The sequence below is a fragment of the Phocoena phocoena genome, chromosome 5 (genome assembly GCF_963924675.1).
Source record: "Phocoena phocoena chromosome 5, mPhoPho1.1, whole genome shotgun sequence".
NCBI lineage: Eukaryota > Metazoa > Chordata > Mammalia > Artiodactyla > Phocoenidae > Phocoena > Phocoena phocoena.
Window position 1 is genome coordinate 45,918,679 of NC_089223.1, and position 19,739 is coordinate 45,938,417.

General features: G+C 42.4%; 1 protein-coding gene across 1 annotated transcript in view; it reads right to left on the minus strand.

Moving 5' to 3' along the window:
* SHROOM3 (shroom family member 3) overlaps positions 1-19,739 on the minus strand; it is a 309,586-nt gene that overhangs the window by 102,368 nt on the left and 187,479 nt on the right. The window lies entirely within an intron of this gene.

Sequence of the window (19,739 nt, forward strand, 5' to 3'; positions counted from 1 at the left end):
CCCCCGTGCTTTCCAATGGCCCGAGAGTCAAATCCCAGTGGCATTCCCTGGCAATTCTTAATGCCTTTAGAGCTGTCACAGGTCATAGGCTATAATCATCCTTGGATTTTCTGACGATGAGACCTGTCACTGCTGTCAGACAGGCTTAACTGGCCTTTTGGGACACTTTCTTAAAATATAAGTAAATTGAGCAACTAATCCTATACTTCTGTGTGTTGGTTCTTCTAGGAGCCTTGAAGTCTAGATTTGGAGAAGGAAAGGTTAAGGGAGAAATCCTAGAGAGAAGTAACACAGGAATTTCTTTGTGTTTCTCTTAACAACATCCATAAGATTCAACATTTAGTCCGGTAACAATCATCCCCCTTTCCTGCCCAACAGTCTGGTCTTGGTCACATTTAATATTTTCAGATAGAAATGACAATAGGACTAGAGTCCTCTCATTGGCCCAGAACTTAATGGTGATGCCAGATATATATACATATACATATACATACATATATTCAGTAAATCCTGAGCACCTCCCAAGCATAAAAGCCAAGTCCACTTCTTTCTGAGTGAAGTCATTTTCACCATTTTAATCCACACTTAGGCTAAAGCCACACAGTAGGATAGGGTAGAAGTTAGACAATCAAACAGAGCTCAGGTTACTAGCTGCGTGACTTTGGGCTAACCACTTTTTCCCTCCGAGCTTCAATTTTCTCATCTGCAATACGGGGATAAGAAGTTGTTGATATGATAGCATAATGCAATGGTTACCCTCACTGAGTATTTCCTAAATGCTAGACCTTTAGAGTGGCACCTTAGAACAAGTGTGGCAGGCAGTCATCCTGGCTTGCTCCCTTTTCTTCATCTCTCATATCCAGAGAGTCAAGTCATGCCATCTTATCTCTGAAAGATTTCTCAAATCTCTCCCCTCCGTCCATGGCCCTAGTTCAGGCCCTCATTATCTCTTGGCCTCCTAAGTTGGTCTCCCTGCTTTCACTCCTGTGCCCCTTAACTCCATTCTCTGCATAGCAACCAAAGCAATCGGTTTGCCACTCCCTCACTTAAAACTTAAAAGCATGCCACTCCCTCACTTAAAACCCGCCAATGGCTCCCCACCTCCTAGAACAAAGCACAGGCTCTTAGACTGGCAAACAAGGCCATCCTGTCTACCTACCCAGGAGTTAGCATCTGGATTTTAGCACCAGGATTTTAGCACATGACCAATACACACACTCTCTAGGCTTCTTTTCACCTCTGCACATGGAACACCTCAATATGGGTGGGATTCCTGATGCTGGCAGCTTAGTGGCATTAGTGACAGAAATGATAATCACACTTGATATAACATCACATAATTGTACAGTATACTGTTTTCAGTTTATTGAGCAGTTCTGCACGATATTCACTCATTTAATGGCATTAGACCTGAGGGAGTTCGGTTCTACTTTTATACTCATACTTTACATAAAGCAAAGGTCCTACTCAGGACCAACAGAGTATGACGGGTGGCCCTCTCCTCCCACTTCTCTCCTAACACACACACGATCTACCTGCTCCACGTCTGTGTCCCTGAACAACCAGCTAGAATGCCTGAATCATATGGGTAAATCTGTTAGTTCACCAGCTGTGGTGTTGTCGAAACACACACACACACACACACACACACACACACACACACACACACACTCTCTCTCAAGTGTATTTCACACCTTGCATGAACTCATAACTTGAACACCCTCTCCAGGAAGGCCTGGCCTCCCTGGGATCATAAGGGAAATATAACGATTAAAATGTTTAAGCTGTCAGGTGAGTTTTTTTATTAGCCATTGACACAGCACAGTTGAGGCCGTAGCCTGTGACACGGGACACAGGCTGACGCACTTCTCAGGGAACTCGTAGTCCCATCAATTACAGAATATCTATTCATCCTGGGCAATTCTTTTCAACCATGCATATTCCACCACCTAATGTCTGGAGATGAGGTGCACGGTGAAGGAGGCTGCCTAGAGGTATCAAAACCAGGATGTAGGTTCTAAATTCACCAGAGTGACCCCTGCCTATAATTCAGCTGCAAGACCCCGTGTCTGAACGCTGAGGCAAATTTATGATCAGTTTCTCCTGGTTATCTTCAGCTCCTCTTTCAGTTGCCCTCTTATCAGTCCAGACGTCTTTTTGCTTTTGAGAAGAGCCATCTTTCTTGTCTCAGCACCTCCCTTTTATCTTTATCTACTCAAATTATTAAAATGCTAAACCTGTTTAATACACACTGGCACAGAAGTGGCTGTGTCATTTTTTTTTTAACTTTTTATTTTATATTGGAGTATAGGTGATAAACAATGTTGTTTTAGTTCCAGGTGCACAGCAAAGTGTCCTTCCTTTTTGTAATTAAATTGAACACTTAATTCAGCCTAGGATTTCCAAGCTGAGATGAGGTGTTTCCCCCCAACACACACACAAATTCATATGTTGAAACCCTAACCCCCAATAAAGTAGCTTTGTGAGTCCTAATATAAGTAGGAGTGACCTGCTTTATTCTAGAAAACCTTTTTGATTCTAAAATAATGGTTTTATCCACCATTAAAACCACATCCAGGTAGAAGTTCAGGGGTAGTGAAGTTGGACTCTGTGAAGCTTTCTTTGCCAATGCCCTGATTTACTGGATAGATAACCAACGTCCCAAAATGATGGGTTATGATAGAAAATTTCCCGTTGGCTACAGTACCGTTAAACATACCTTAAGGGAGTTCAAGTAAATGTGCCATGAAGAGGCTTCTGCTGGTCATGCCAAGCAGTTAGTTCATTTAGAATTTAAACAAACAGCAAATGCAGCACTAGCCTGCTCTTAGGTTTCCTGATGGCTTGCCAGCTACCCACCCAACTATCCTCTAAGTGGCAAAGGCATTACCCACTGATGTGCATATGCAGTACGAAGCCTAGCCCCTTTTCAAGCTCAAGAGTTCCCTGACCTCTTAGTTATTGCTACGTGGTGCTATAGACTGAATGCCTGCATCCCTCACCAAACTCATATGCTGAAACCCCACCCCTCAATATGGCTGTATTTAGAGATAGGGGCCACTAAGAAAGTAAGGTTAAACAAGGTCATATGGGTGAGGCCCTAATTTAAGAAGATTAGTGTCCTTATAAGAGACACCAAAGGGCTCATTTTCCCCTTCTCTTCCTCCTACACTTCTGCATGCACTCAGGAAAGGCCATGTGAGGATACAGAAGGTGGCCATCTGCAAGCCAGGAAGACAGCTCTCACAAGAAGCCAAGCCGCGCTGGAAACTTGATCTGGATCTTGGACTTTCCAGCTTCCAGAACTGTGAGAAAATAAATTTCTATTGTTCAAGCCATGCAGGCTGTGGTATGCTGTTATAGCAGACTGAGCAGACTAATACAGATGGGGTTATTATAAACTGTATGAAGAAGTGAACAACCTATCAAGGTTATAATAATTACCATCCACAGAAACCACCTAATGACTTATTGTGTACATCACAGGTCATCAAAATGCTAGATTTTAGAAATTAAGAAAATAATCCCATTTACAACTGCATCAAAAAGAGTAAATTATCTAGCAATAAATTTAACCAAGGAGGTGAAAGACCTGTACACTGAAAACTATATAGTCACTGATGAAAGAAATTGTAGAAGTCGCAAATAAATGGTAAGATAGTCTGTACTCATGGACTGGAAAAATTAATATTGCTAAAATGTCCATATTACTCAAAGCAATCTACAGATTCAATGCAATCCCTATCAAAATTCAATTGGCATTTTTCATAGAAATAGAAAAAAGTTTGTATGGAACCACGAAAGACCCCAAATAGACAAAGCAATCTTGAGAAGAACAAAGCTGGAGGCATCGTACGTCCTGATTTCAAACTATATTACAAAGCTATTACTATAGCATATACTATACTATAATCAAAACAGTATGGTATTGGCATAAAAACAGATACATAAATCGAAGGAACAGAATAGAGAGCCCCAAAATAAACCCACACATATGGTCAATTAATTTATGAAAAAGAGCCATGAATATACAATGGGAAAGGAAAATCTCTTTAATAAATGGTGTTGGGAGGGACCTCCCTGGCGGTCCAGTGGTTAAGACTCTGCACTTCCACTGCAGGGGGCATGGGCTCAATCCCTGGTCAGGGAACTAAGATCCCGTATGCCGTGTGGCATGGCCAAAAAACAAACAAACAAAAAGAGGTGTTGGGAAAACTGGACAGGCACATGCAAAAGAATAAAACTGGACCAGTATCTTACACCGTACACAAAATCAACTCCAGATGGATTAAAGCAGGGGTCCCCAACCCCTGGGCCACGGACTGCTACAGGTCCATGACCTGTTAGGAACCAGGCCGCACACAGGAGGCGAGTGGTGGGCAAGCGAGCAAAGCTTCATCTGCCGCTCCCCATAGTTCCCCGTGGCTCACATTACTGCCGGAACCAGCCCCCCCTCCCCCCCGCCATCCGTGGAAGAATTGTCTTCCACAAAACCTGTCCCTGGTGCCTAAAAGGTTGAGGACCGCTGGATTAAAGACTTGAACATAAGACCAGACCTGAAATCATAAAACTCCAAGAAGAAAACATAGGGAGTAAGCTCAGTCTTGGCAGGGATTTTTGGATTTGACACCAAAAGCAGAAATAAATAACTAGAACTACATCAAACTAAAAGCTTCTGTACAGCAGAGAAAGCCACCAACAAAATTAAATGGCAACCTACGGGGACTTCCCTGGTGGCGCAGTGGTTGAGAGTCTGCCTGCCGATGCAGGGGACGCGGGTTCGCGCCCCGGTTCTGGGAGGATCCCGAATGCCGTGGAGCGGCTGGGCCCGTGGGCCATGGCCGCTGGGCCTGTGCGTCCGGATTCTGTGCTCCGCGACGGGAGAGGCTGCAGCGGTGAGAGGCCCGTGTACCGCAAAAAAAAAAAAAAAAAAAAAAAAAGGCAACCTACGGAATGCGAGAAAATATTTGCAAATCATATATCCGATAAGTCGTTAATATCCAAAATATATAAAGAACTCATACAACTCAATAGTAAAAATCCCAAACAATCCAATTAACAAATGGGCAAAGGAACTGAATAGACATTTTTCTAAAGAAGACATACAGATGGTCAATAGGTACATGAAAAAGTGCTCAACATCACTAATCGTCAGGGAAATGCAAATCAGAACCACAGTGAGATATCACTTCACACCTGTTAGAATAGCTATTCTCAAAAAGACAAGAAATAACAAGTGCTGGCAAGAATGTGGAGAAAAGGGAACCCTCATGCAGTGTTGGTGTGAATGTAAATTGATGCAGCCACTATGGAAAACAGTGCGGAGGATCCTCAAAATGTTTATCATTCATTTATTTATTTACTTTAAACAACATTTACTATCTATCTATCTATCTAGTCCACGCCACACGGCATGCAGGACCTCAGTTCCCTGACCAGGGATTGAACCTGTGCCCCCTGCATTGGAAGCACGGAGTCCCAACAACCAGACCACCAGGAAAGTCCCCCTTAAAATTTTTAAATAGAACTACCTGCACTACCATGTTCATTGCAGCATTATTTACAATAGCCAAAGGATGAAAACAATCTATGTGTACACCAACGGATGAATGGATAAAGAAGCTGTGGTATATACATACAGTGGAATATTATTATTCAGCCAGAAAAAAGAAGGAAAACCTGCCATTTGTGACAACATGGATGGACCTTGAGGAAATTATGCCAAGTGAAATAAGTCAGACAGAGAAAAACAAATACTGTATAATCTCATTTATGTGTGGAATCTTTAAAGAACAAAAACAAAAACAAAAAACCCTCATAGATACAGAGAACAAATTGGGGACTGCTATACACAGGGAATGGGGGGTGGGGGGTGGTGAAATGGGTGAAGGTGGTTAAAAGGTACAAATGTCCAGATATCAGATAAATAAGTGCTGGAGATGTGGTGCACAGCATAGTGACTTAGTTAACAATATTGTATATTTGAAAGTTGCTAAGAGAATAAATCTTAAAAGTTCTCACCACAAGAAGAAATTGGAACAATATGTGGTGATGAATGTCAACCAAACTTATTGTGGTAATCATTTCACAATATATACATATATCAAATCATTATGTTATACACCTAAAACTAATACAATGTTATATGTCTATTATACCTAAATTTTGAAAAATGTAATATTTTAACCCTAGATTTATTTGATGTCAGATGAGGATCAATTATAAATTAATCCTATATGTACACTACTTTTTATTGTTACCATTTTAATATCTTCCTGGACCATTTTATTTAATTTAGGAGAAAAGCTAGTTTATCTTTCATGACATTATCTTAAATTTATGTAGCACATTTTTCCCAAGAAGTTCAAAGGATTTTACTCAAAACTTCTCACTGGTTTTGATTGAAGTCCCAGGATCTAGGCAAAAGGCTGCTTCCATTGCCCGGGTTTTCATTAAAAATCATTTTGCTTTCTCTTGGTATTTGATGAGAGAAGCAGCTCTTTGATTTGGGGATCTTTTTAAAATTGACTTTGTTCTTTTTTAATCCCAACTGCTCCAGGCATCATTAGCTCCTCTTAATAGAAGTTTCAATTTCCTTTTATCCCTTTGAGCCTGGGTTCCAATGTCCTCAAAGCAGCACCTTTTAATTGGCCTGGAAAAGGTCACTGTTTTAAGAAGAGGAAGCCATATCATACATTTTACAGGGTCAATGTGGGTCTTTGAGATCAGAAAGGGATGTTTGCAGGGGATGGATTCATCCCCCAGCAAATGTTTAGGGGGCATGTGATTACCTCCTAAATATTTTCAATATAATGATCCACGTAATTATATATACCCACTCTTATCCAACACATTCCCTGCTGTAATTAGTTGGCCTTGATTTAAAATTCATTTGTCTTTAAGATTTTGTCCTCCTTTTTAAATTTAACCAATGGCTGAGAGGCAGTGTTAATTTTGACAGTGGTTTCCTTATATGTAATATCTCTTGGTGACACTCTCCTATATAAACACCCCAATCACGTGTTTTTTAGAAAATGGTACAAGGGCATCTAATGTATTCTCCCACCTTCAGGTACCCTTCCACCACACATTGTCTTGTATATTCTAGCGGTAGTTTCTCCAAAGAAATCTAAAGTGTAATAAAATCTTACGTATACATGGACACAGTTTACAATCAAAAAAAGCTTTTTGAGGGAAACCTACCCTATTACTTTACTTTCTTCTAGTGTTACAAACACTAATCTGGATCTGGAGTGGGTACCTAAATCCTGAAGTGGAGGAGGAAAGCCGTAAACCTTTCAAGGATTTGAAAGAACTCACAGAAACTTGACTCCACCAGGGCAGCAGTAAGGAGGGGAGGGGGAGAGCTGCTAAAAAATTCTAGTCTTTTAGGGGTTAGCCTTCCACTTCAAAGAATCACTGATATAAAGAAATACTCTACAATATTTCATCTCTTTCATTACCAAGACACTTTTAAGAAGCCTCAATGTTTGGTACCTCAGGAGTCATCACTCAGGCACTTATGAGAAGTTAAGCATTACTACACAATTAGTTCCACACAATTCCTATCTTATAGATGGACTGTGGATAAATATTATGGAAAAAATGGCATATTAGAAAGATGCTACAATACACAAAAAATTAAAAATCTAGGTCCACAGGTTTCTTTTTTCTATATTATTGTTTGAAGAAAAATACATTGATGAAGGGATTTTTTTTTTTCCTACAAACTTTCCAGAATAAAGTTCCTTGGTTTCCCCTTCTCTTGAAGAATTGGGTGAAATCCTAAGTTTAACGCACCTAATGGAAGTAGACCACCAAGAACAAGGTAAGCAATTGTCCTCATCTAGTTTTCCCTGAAACACTGTGTTCTGTGTTACATGTCACCCACAAAAGAGAGTGATGTGGACAATTTAGAACACTATCAAGGAAGAAGGACCTTAACAGCCCAGGTCTCTAGATCCAACATGGAAATAAGAGGTGAAAGAATGAAAGATTACCTAACCTGGAAGAGATCTGGCAGAAAAATGTTAACTGTCCTCAAAAGATTGGAAGGTGGTAAAGTGGAAAAAACCATTCAGTATCTTCTATTTGGTCCAAGAAGGATGAAAGCGCTGAAGTTATGATAGAATTAGTATAAAGGAGAACATCACTGTAATTTGAAGTGCTCTGAAAATGAAATAGTCTGCTTTGGTACTTAGGAGTTCACTTTCCCCAATGGTGTTCAAGTGGACACTGGCGGACCACTCTAGGGAACTGTTGTAAAATGCATGAGAAAAGACACTGAACCGCTTGGATTTTCAGTTCCCTTCTAACCCTCAAGTTCTATGAAAACGCCTGCCCTGGGGAGAAATCACTGATGCAACAAAATTAGGTACAACCAAATAATTCAAATATTAATGGTTTCAGGGATCCAGGACGTAGGATTTATCTTGTATTGTCTTTGTGTAGGCTTTCCTAGCCCAAAGAGAAGGAAAGAGCTACTTTATTCCACTAAAAGAGACTGTATGTTAAACAAGTCTAGTTCACTTAGACAAAGGACAAAACAAAACAACATAGTCCTTTTAAGGGTGCTCCACGAGATTGTTTATCTACACTCAACTACTTAAATTGACTCTTCTGAAATTTCTGTGTGGGTTGTGCTGGGAGGATAGATGCAGGCTTTCCGCAGCCATCATGTCACCCAGCTGGGTTGTGGAGAAGGTTCCTCCACTTCCCCCGAGGCACCTTCAGCAGCTCTCCCCTCATGGCCCCCATCAGCAAGGGAGAGACTAAATGAAGTTCGAGCCCTGGAAGGCATCGTCTGGGATTGTTGAGAGGCAGTGGGTCAAACCCAGACTAACTAGTGGCCTACAGGGAGGGGATGGAGAGAGAAACAGCAGAAAGGAAGGTGTTTCTTCCAACAACTCCCTTTTCACGCTGGTATTTGTAAAGTGTGTCATAAAGAGAAGGAGCAGAGCTCATCTTTACCGACTAACTCTTACTCAACAGTTGAATTCCACATGTTGCTATGGAGACCACTTCATATTAATCCATTTAGGTAAAAGACTTGAAAAAGAGATAAAGAGATGGCATAGTGCTAAATACAAAGGCTTTGAGTTAAAAGAGCCAGGGTTCAAGTTCTGACTTTCTAGTTTCTAACTGTATGACCTCGAGCAAGTAGGTTACTTAACCTCTCTAGGCCTCAGTTTCCTCATCTGTAAAGTGGGGCTAGGAATAGTGGCTAGCTCATCCTGAGTACTAGAGAAATGCTAGCTTCTGTTATGTTCACAGAAACAGAAAACCGAGTCCCTCTTGAGCTTGCTTCTCCTTGAGTCCTGTCTAAGACACAAAAGGAACAAAAGCGGCATTGAGGTAAGAATCTAGGTCACATCAGACCTGTGGCTCTGCTGATTGGAAAAGAACATGAACCCAGACTGGGGCAGCTGAAAGTGAAAGTGAATCCTACACAACTTTTAAAGAAAATAAAATGAAAGGGTATTTTCTGACATGGAGAGATGTCCAACATTATTAAATGAAAACACATGTTAGAAAACAGTGTGATCGGGACTTCCCTGGTGGTCCAATGGTTAAGAATCTGCCTTCCAATGCAGGGGATGCGGGTTCGATCCCTGGTCGGGGAACTAAGATCCCACATGCCACGGGGCAACTAAACCCACGCGCCTCAACTACTGAGCTTACGCGCCTCAACTAGAGAGAAGCTTGTACGCCACAGCGGAGGATCTCAAATGCCTAAGACCCGACGCAGCCAAAAATTAAATAAATCAATCAATAAATATTAAAAAAAAAAAAGAAAACAGTGTGATTTGGACTTCCCTGGTGGTCCAGTGGGTAAGATTCCATGCTCCCAGTGCAGGGGGCCCGGGTTTGATCCCTTGTTGGGGAACTAGAGCCCACATGCATGTCGCAACTAAGACTTCGCATTGCTGCAACTAAAAAAAGATCCCACATGGCGCAATCCCATGACTAACGATCCCACGTGCCACAACTAAGACCTGGCACAGCCTAAATAAATAAATAAATATTAAAAAACAACAACAACTACAGTGTGATCACCTATGAGAAAAAAGGTTTACTATTAACATACATGATGGTAACATGTCAGCATCTATAAAAGAGAAGAGCTGGAGGAATTTCCACCCAACAATAGATAATGATTTGGGGAGCAATTTAGGATCGTATGGGACATTCACTCTATATTTGTTATTGCTGTAATATTTGGATGTTTATAAAGAATATTATTCATTTTTAAATTAGGAAAATCAATGTTTAAAAAGAAAAAACACATTATCCTATTACAGATTTTACATTGTACTCTATACTGCTCACCTTAAACTGGAGTAGGCAATTCATAATGACGAGATAAGCAGATGCAGGAAATGCTTCTCTATTCTCCTTTCAAAATGACAACACACATCACATTTTAGAACCTCTTTCGTAAATCTGCCCATGAGCCTACTGAAGTAGGTATTTGTGGTTAACGCTTTGTGCTGTGCGGCCTTACGTCGTGCTTTGAATCCTGGCTCTATGTCTTACTAGCTGTATGACCTTGTGCATGTTTCTTTTTTTTTTTTTTTTTTTTTTTTTTTTTTTTTTGCGGTACGTGGGCTTCTCACCGCTGTGGCCTCTCCCACCGCGGAGCACAGGCTCCGGACGCGCAGGCTCAGCGGCCATAGCTCACGGGCCCAGCCGATCCGCGGCACGCGGGATCCTCCCGGGCCGGGGCACGAACCCGCGTCCCCTGCATCGGCAGGCGGACTCCCAACCACTGCGCCACCCAGGAAGCCCTGTGCATGTTTCTTAATCACTGTGCCTCAGTTACTTGACCTGTCAAATGGGACTAAGAGTAGTACCTCAAAGGGTTGTTGTGAGTACGAACTGAGATACTGTATGTAAAATGCTTAGAACAGTGACTGGCATATAGTAAGCACTAAATAAAGAGTTTGGCCTTCATTATTTTATTCTTCATTTAGAGAAAACTGTGGATCCGAATGATACCTTTATCTCAAAACAACAAACGCCGCAGAATCTTGAAATTCATTCCCACTGCCACCTCTCTAAGACCAGAATTGTATCACTTAATTCGTAGATTGTTGCTATATCTTCCTACACAGGCTTCTGGCTCCAACTTATCTTTCCTGGAACTGCTGGATTCAGCTCTTTTGAGCTTTCCTTTAATCGCTTACAGTTTGGCTTAAATGGCTTCAGTAGTTTCCCACTGTTGAAAGGTTAAATGTCAAACACCTTCACCTGTCCCTTCATACATTGGCTTCATCCTACCTTTTTTTTAAACTGAAGTAGAGTTAATTACAATGTTGTGTTAGTTTCAAGTGTACAGCAAAGTGATTCAGTTATACATATATATATTCTTTTTCAGATTCTTTTCATTACACCTTATTACAAGATATTGAATACAGTTCCCTGTGCTATACAGTAGGCCCTTGTTGTTTACCTATTGTATATATAGTAGTGTGTATCTGTTCATCCCAAATTCCTAATTTATCTCTTGACCTCCGCCACCTTTATTATATGTGACATGGTATGTCAAACACAGACCACAGTGGCTTCAGCTGCATTGTTTCCCGAGAACCACAGAGCACCCCTGATTCTGAGCCTTCGCCTCAGGCTATTGCCCACCCCCCCATTCCTAATCCCCTCAGTGCAAGATCCCAGTCAGTAATATAAGACTCAAGAAAAGCTGTCTGACCACTCAAATCCACAGTTACCTCTATTTTGAAATCCTAGAGCATCTGACATCCTGGCCCAAGCTCTCATTGGAGGTTCAATTACAGTCACTGAGGCGGGTATCATACGTAAATTCAACAAGCATTTATTGATCAGGCTTTGGGAGTTCAGAGATGAAGAATACAAAGTCCCTATCCTCATTGAGCCCATGTTCTATTAAAGACAGAAAGTAAGGACTTCCCTGGTGGTCCAGTGGGTAAGAGTCCATGCTCCCAATGCTGAGGGCCTGAGTTCGATCCCTGGTCGGGGAACTAGATCCCACATGCATGCCGTAACTAAGGAACCCACATGCAGCAACTAAAGAGCCTGTGTGCTGCATCTGAGACCTGGCACAGCCTAAATAAATAATAAATAAATTAAAAAAAAAAAAGACAGAAAGTAAGCAAATGATAGCTTGGCTATGGCTGCCCACGTGCTTTGTCAGAGGCATATACAAGGTACAGCGGTGGCCCAAAGACAGAGACAACCACAAAAGAATGAATCAACATTAAGGGCTTGAAGTGTTGAAGGGCTTATCTTTCTTTCCCCCAACCAAATTTGCCCTTCCTCTGGTTGATCAAAAACATGGAGCTGGATCTTAAATATTTTAAGACCCTGTCCTACTTAAGGGCTCAAAATGACAGGCTCTGACTGGTTTTCCCCTCTCTGGCACCAGCCTCTCCCTGGAGTATATTTCCACCTTCCCTGCTACTTAGTTCACCTCTATCTGCCTATTTATTTGTTTAAAACGTGAACCAACTGGTCAGGTACAGTAATCTAATTCTGCATTTGGTTTGAGGCCAATGCATTGAGGGCATTCAATAAATAATGGTGCCCTGTGCGCCTTTCCTAGATCCTGGCTGCATAGGTCTGAGACGAAGCTGGGATCCTAGGAGGCAAGCCCGAGAGACAGTGAATGAAGGGTGGTAGAGCTCTGGAGACCACAAAGGCAAATTTGCTCTGACTACCTGCCCCAGAGATCATAACACCTGCGGGACTTGCTGCAGTGAAGCCTACACACGCAAATAGTACACCACTGAGTCGGTTAGGGTGTGAACTTCTTCCTGACATGACTTTCCCAGATTCCCTCTGGGTAAAAGTACATAAGGGCTTCCCCACTGTGAGCACACAGGCCCACGTTTACTTGCCTTCATTAAAGAAATTCTCCTTCCTGTGAGTGGGTGGTTCTAGGAGGGGTGAGGCAGGAGTCCCTGTTGGATGATATGGGCGTCCCAAGGGAGGAAGAACACGGAAAAGACAGGAAATCCTTAAAATAAAATTCCCTGGACAATGTGTGTCCACTTATCCATCAAACCGTTCACTCATCTTATCTGTCTACCACGGGACAGGCGGTGAGGCTACAACGATGAATATCGCAGGACCTGGCTCAAGGGTGACATTCAAGAAATATTTACGGACTTAATGACTTAAGCTTATGCATTAGCTTTACCTTGATTACCGTTTCCTACTGGAGAACATTCTGTGCTTTCCGTATGCCAGATGTTACCTAGCATATTTCAGCCCACAGTTAACGGAGGCATCTCGGCCCGCATAAAAAGGATCTTGCAACATATTCCCTACATTCTTGAACTTAGATCCCCAAATGCCTTCTTTTTAACCTTCTTCCCTGCTGTCTTCTCCCCATCTCCATTTAAGATTCTACCGTTTGCCCCACTCTTTGGTTTCTCCTGGCTTCTGAATGATAATTCAAATACTGATTGCTTTCAGGCGACACTGGAGGTTTCCTCTTCGCCTCTAGCTCTCTCTTCCAAGTTCCGCTGTCTCAGAGAGCAAGGGGCTGGACGGGAGTCAAGGGGATTGGCTCCCCGTTCTAGCGAGATCTCCTGGCTTGGGGGCAATTTGGCTTGTCCAGCTGTATCTCCCATTCTCTGTCTGTAGAATGGCAGGGATGCCAACTGGCCCAGGGATAGAACAAGGGTTGGTGAGCTCATAGCTGGAAGGGATGATGTATCCAAGAACAAAGCCATACTATGAGGTGAAATTCTGATTTTACGGTCTATCAATATCGAGCCTCATACCGTTTCTGGCTTTTCTGCTTCTGTGATTTTGGCGCATGACTTCTAAGGAAGAGGTCTGGATAACGAGCATGACTCGTCTTCTCAGGCACAGACCCCAGTATATAGAATGGACACTTGGCACAAGTCAGAACACCCGGGTGTAGCTGGCTGCTAATCAAACACTGCCAGCAGGTGAGCACGAAGAACACCTGGTTTGGAGAAGCGCTTCTGATGCGGGAGAGCATTTTCTCAAGTGTCACTCAAAGCTGGATTCAATTAAACTACAAGTTTGAAAAGAACTCATGTTACAAAATGAGAAATCCGTCTTTACGCTTAAAGATGCAGAAACTTTGTAGATTACAGCTACCGAAAAAAGAAAGAAAGAAACCACACATACACACAAAGACACCAATGAACTGTGGAAGTCCCTCTAGAAGAAAACTCCTTTTTATATCGGATTGTAATAATCTGGTAGCCGACAAATAGGTTAGCGATGTACACAAAAGAACAGCTAGAATCTAAAACAAATACTACTCTCATAAGCTGAATAAAAAATGGCAAAATAAATGTCCAGTAAAGTATGGATAACCATAATTGTTCTTATATTTTAATGTTCAAACATAGGAATGAACAAGCAGCTGTTTTTTCTATTTAAAAAAAGAAATTTGCCAGCAATAGGATTCTCTTAGAGAAATGAGCCTCTAACCTAAAATCATCCCCCAGGTCACTGGAAGACGCATTCAACACCCACGTCGCTCTTGTGTGCCACACGACACTTCTGATTTACCTAATGGAAGAAGGAAGAGTAACTTCTGCTGTATTACTGCCTTCGCATCCACCACCTCTCCCCAGAAGCCCTCATGCAGGAACACTGGCTAATAGGAAACACAGGCCAACGCCGCCCTCACTTACGGATTTTGCTGCCTTCTCAACTTCGTGGTCCCAAGCCCGGGTAACATCAGAGCCAGGCAGCTGCCCTTGCTTAGCACCATATCCGAAACAGCCCAGCAGCAAGACTGGTATGGGAGGGGAGGACAGCCCAGAGGGAAGAGGAAGAGGCTCTTACTCACCACCCACTCAGAGCTGGCACTGGTTGTAAAACTACAGCACTCCCGCTGCAGGAACACCTCTCCGCCACCTTGCCTCAACACCAGTTTGCAGTAATAGTCTCTGCGTGGGCGTGAAAAGGAAATGAGCTGGACCAGGGCAAATGGCCAGCAGGTGGGAAACAAACCAGAGGACCCCTCCCCCAAGTACTCCTCAGAGAAACATTCATTTCCCCCCGGGGGCTTGGTGATTCCAGGGGCTCTTCAACAAAATGCACACCCCTCAAGAGTAGGGACCATGGAATCACACATGGATTTATTAGGTACTCAGTACAGGGCTATGGGCTTCTGTTTAGAATGTCTCCCTCCCTATAACCAGAACCTTCTGCCAAAGGTGTGAGCAGTTCTTTGAGACCCAAGTTAAGGTAGTTTCTGAAACCCCCCTCAAAGATCTGGCTCTGGTTGCTGCAAGGGTACTGCCTTATAAATATGTGGGCGATGGTTATTCTCTTGCCCTCCCCCTCCTCCCCTAGAGCCCATTCCAGTTTCTACAGAGGCAAGGGCTCCTAGGTCCATGGGAGTTCTGGGTGGGTCTATGTCACTCATGACCTAATGCCCCCCCTTGCTCAAGAGGTTAGGTCACTTTTTGGGTAGGTAAAAGCTACAGAGTCTTCAGAAGTAGTAAATACACCATCTCTCTTGATCTGAACCATGGGGACCCATTCCTATGATCAGACTGCAAGGGAAGCACAGATTTGAAGGGATCATTTCATGTCTATCTTTTTAAACTTGTTTTAAAAAAAGATTCAGCCATGTCACCTTATTCCTCAAGGTCATTTTAAAGTTTTGTAGATGATGACTCAGGAAAATGAGAAGGGTCTTCATGGATGACTCATGGTATTTAAAGTGTCAAACCCATTTGGCCTGGTCACATTGTATGCTAGACAGTTACGCTTTAACTACGTCCCTTGAAAGAAGATTTTGACTAAAAGTATTTTTGATTTCTTTAACACTTTTGCAAAGAGCATAAAGGCAACCCAAGCACGGAAAATAACTAGTAGGCCATCAACCGACCAACCTCTCTTTTTAGGGGTAGATATAAACGTGCAGTATCAGACAATTCGTTTCTGAAGTTTCTATACATTCAGTATAGATTAGGCTAGGCTAGACAAATCTATAAATTAGATTTGTAAAATTTGCAAAATTAGGCTAGACAAAAGTAGAGCATGAAGTCTCTTGTTGACTCACCTAACAGGCTTGGCCAAAGCTTTCTCTGACGTTCACGAGAAGACAGCCTCTTAGGTGTTCGACTCCCAGTCACTCCACCCAACCTCCAATCCCAGTGCTGGTTGGGTGGTGTTGCCTAGTTCCCCTGGGCTATCCGGATGCCACTCATTGCAGAGATTCGGAGTCATTAAATCCTGCCATACCTGACCTGGAGACCTGGGAGGGGAAAGGCGTTATAGAAGAGGCGCTGAACCCAGAACCTTGCATACTCCTTTCACGGCTCAGCAGTGCACACAGACTTAGCAAGGTCCAGTCCTTGGCTTTGACTCATTTTCCCTAGGCCTCATAATGAGGGTGTTTCCCGAGTGCAAACAACTGAAAGGGTTTTGTCTCACTTCGGACTGAGGACATTCCCACAACCTCTAAAGCTCGGAATCACCCTTAGAATACAGAGGTTCGTCATTCAGGGCAGAATTTTCTACCTTCATAGTTTGTTTCTCCTTTAGCAAGTCTCTCATTGGTCAGGGGAGCCAGTGACTGTGAGGCTGCCTCAGCTTCTAAAGGCCCTGAGCATAAGCTTCTTCTCAGAATGACATCACCCTCTGTAGAGGCTATAAGGAGAAAGGAAACATTGAATTTCACACAAGAAAAAGAGAAAAGGAGCCTGAGTTATTCAGAATAGTCTCTCTTTTTTTTGGAGATCTTTCCTTCCCCTAAACATAATGATTCTTCTGTTATCCTGATTTTTTGCTACCAAGGTTCTGTTCCTGACTACATTACCAGGCTGAGGTCGAGCCCCCAATCCTCATGTTTTCGTTAGCCCTAGAAAAACAATGCAAGACAGAGAGGCTTTCTCTATCTAGTGCACGTGTAAGTGTTTGGGTTCAACCCTTCCAGGCCCATCTTTCCGTGACAGAGGATGCCCGTTCAGAAAAACACTGTAATATCTTCTTTCTTTTGAAAACTACTGGTTACTTAAATAAAATTGTATATCATGCAGAACTATCTTTCCTCCCATCCAGGAGTGAATTCAAAGACTATAGTTCTTGGGAAATTATAGGCAAATGGGATGGCTAGGCACATTAGGAAAAGTGACTTTAAATTAGTAGTAATTTCAGGGATGAAGTAAAAGCCTGCTTCTGAGTCTCTACACATACTTTCTGTGAAAAAAGCTACACAGGATGTCTATTAAATAATTACCAAATTGTTTCCCCTTGGGTTCCTAATGGTTGGGGTTAAACAGGTAGACAGTTATGAATTGCCCCTCAAAATCCAAATGAAATGTCACACATCTAAACTTTCCTTTGGAAAGCTCTTTGGTATTTTTCTACCCGACAGCTAAATTGGATGATCGATTGATTGGTTGCTTTTATTATCTTTGAGACAGACTCTTGGGTGTGGTCAAAGTGAAAATACGAGGAGTAATCAGCCCATAGGAGGAGTGCTTTTCCTCTAAATTAGAACAACCTAGCAGTCATTGGAGGTGCCCTAGACCGGAATTGTTTCTGTTGTTCGAATCTGAAAATGACAACATAGAATACAGTCAATGGCATGCAGCATTATGGGTGATGCATCTTTAATTGGTATGTAGAAGGCATGCCTGTGGAATTAGTCCTTGGAATATTGGCCAATCAGATCACTTTCAACATTTCTCAGTGTTTAGTTTCATCTTATAATTAAGTAACAATTATCATTTCCTGGCAGCTAAGGACTGGCTAGAGGAGTTAGAAGCCTCATTAGGTTTATAATTTATCAAATTCTAAGCTCTTCATCTGCAGTGTGGCAAAAAGAGAAAGCATTCTCAAATTCCAAAATGATTAAAGACAATCTCCAACCATATTTCATATGTGTGTTCACTTGTTCTTCAAAGGCTGACTTGTTATTTTCCGAGTTTTTTTTTTTAATGTTTATGTTATTTATTTTTATTGTTTTATTTTTTGGCTGCGTTGGGTATTGGTGCTGCCCCTGGGCTTTCTCTAGCTGCGGTGAGCGGGGTCTACTCTTCGTTGCGGTGTGCGGGCTTCTCTCTGCGGTGGCTTCTCTTGTTGCGGAGCACGGGCTCTAGGCACGCAGGCTTCAGTAGTTGTGGCATGCGGGCTCAGTAGTTGTGGCTTGCGGGCTCTAGAGCGCAGGCTCCGTAGTTGTGGCGCATGGGCTTAGTTGTTCCATGGCATGTGGGATCTTCCCAGACCAGGGCTCGAACCCACATTCCCTGCATTGGCAGGTGGATTCTTAACCACTGCGCCACCAGGGAGGTCCCATTTTCTGAGTTTTTAAGAAACAACTGTGTATTATTATATAAGCAGGAAAAAATGTTGATGGTGATGTGACTTTAATAGAGATGTATTAAACTATGTTAACACACACACACATGCACATGCTAAAACAAAAGTAGAACTGACAGTCCATGTTCCCTTTTAGACTCTTTTCGTGACAATTCCAAACCCTTGACTATTCATTAATTCTAGCAATAGCATCCTCTTTTATTTCTGGCCCAACTTTTATGCATTATAACTTTTATGTGGTTTTATACCAACACTGGTTTAGTCAAATGTCACCTGCTTTTACTTTCTGGAAACTCCTTTCCATATGCCTTGAGATAAAGGACGTTGGTTGAAGAGGATGTTCCTGGAGTTCCCAGACTGCCTGAGTTCCAAACTCAAACTGCCATGTAAGCATGGTTTTTGGTATTTGGGTGAGAAGGAGAGAGACAACATTTAAAATTTTGCTAAAATACAAGCATTTCCCAATGAAGTACAAACTGTGCTGCAAGGTTTCAGTGATAAGTTAATTACCTAGATTTTATAGAATGTAGTGTGACCTTATATAAAGGGATTATGACAGTCCCTACCATGTGAGGTCAGGATTAAACGAGTTATTACAGCTCTAAACAGCACACTAAGTGCTCCATATATGCTGCCTTATGTTCTACTTGGGTTCCGTTACAGGAAACAGACCCAAGGAACTAGTGTCAAAGGATGATTCGGAGGATAAACATCAGGGTGACTCCTTGAAAGCTTAATCCCCCCAAGTAGACACAGTAGATCAAATTTCCTAGAAACGTATATTAGTTTTAATTCGCCATTCTAAAACCTAAGATTAGGAGAGTTTCTAGCAATCTTGGTAATGGTCCTACCTCATTACCAAATCCCTAGCTAAAATGGTGATAGAAACCATCCATGCTAATACACTGTCTGCCCTTGTCGTCATTTTATCATCACCTGTTCTCTCTTCGACCCACTGCATTCCAGCTTTCATCCCTATCACTCCTTTGCAACTGCTCCTGTCAGAGTCACATCGTTCTGTATTTGCCAAGGTCAGTGGTTTGTGACCATCTCACGGGATCCCTTAGCAGGAGCATTCAACACACGTGACCGTTCCCTCCTGAACAAACACTTTCTTTTCTTTCCTTCCATGACACCACGCCCTCCTGGGTTTTGCCTCCCTCCCCCAACTCACTGACAGTTGCTTCTCAGTTGCCTTTGCTGGGCCTTCCTCCTCTCAAGGTCGCTACACCCCAGGGATTGGTCTTCACATCTTTTATCTAGTTACACTCTCTCTGGTAAGTAAATCAGGTCCTGTGACTTTAAATACTGTTTATATGTGGATGACTCTCAACTTTCTCTCCCCAGCTCTGAACCCTCCCCTGAACTCCAAACTCTTATATACAACTACCTACCCAGATATCTGATTGGCTTATCAACAATAATATGTTTGAAATGGA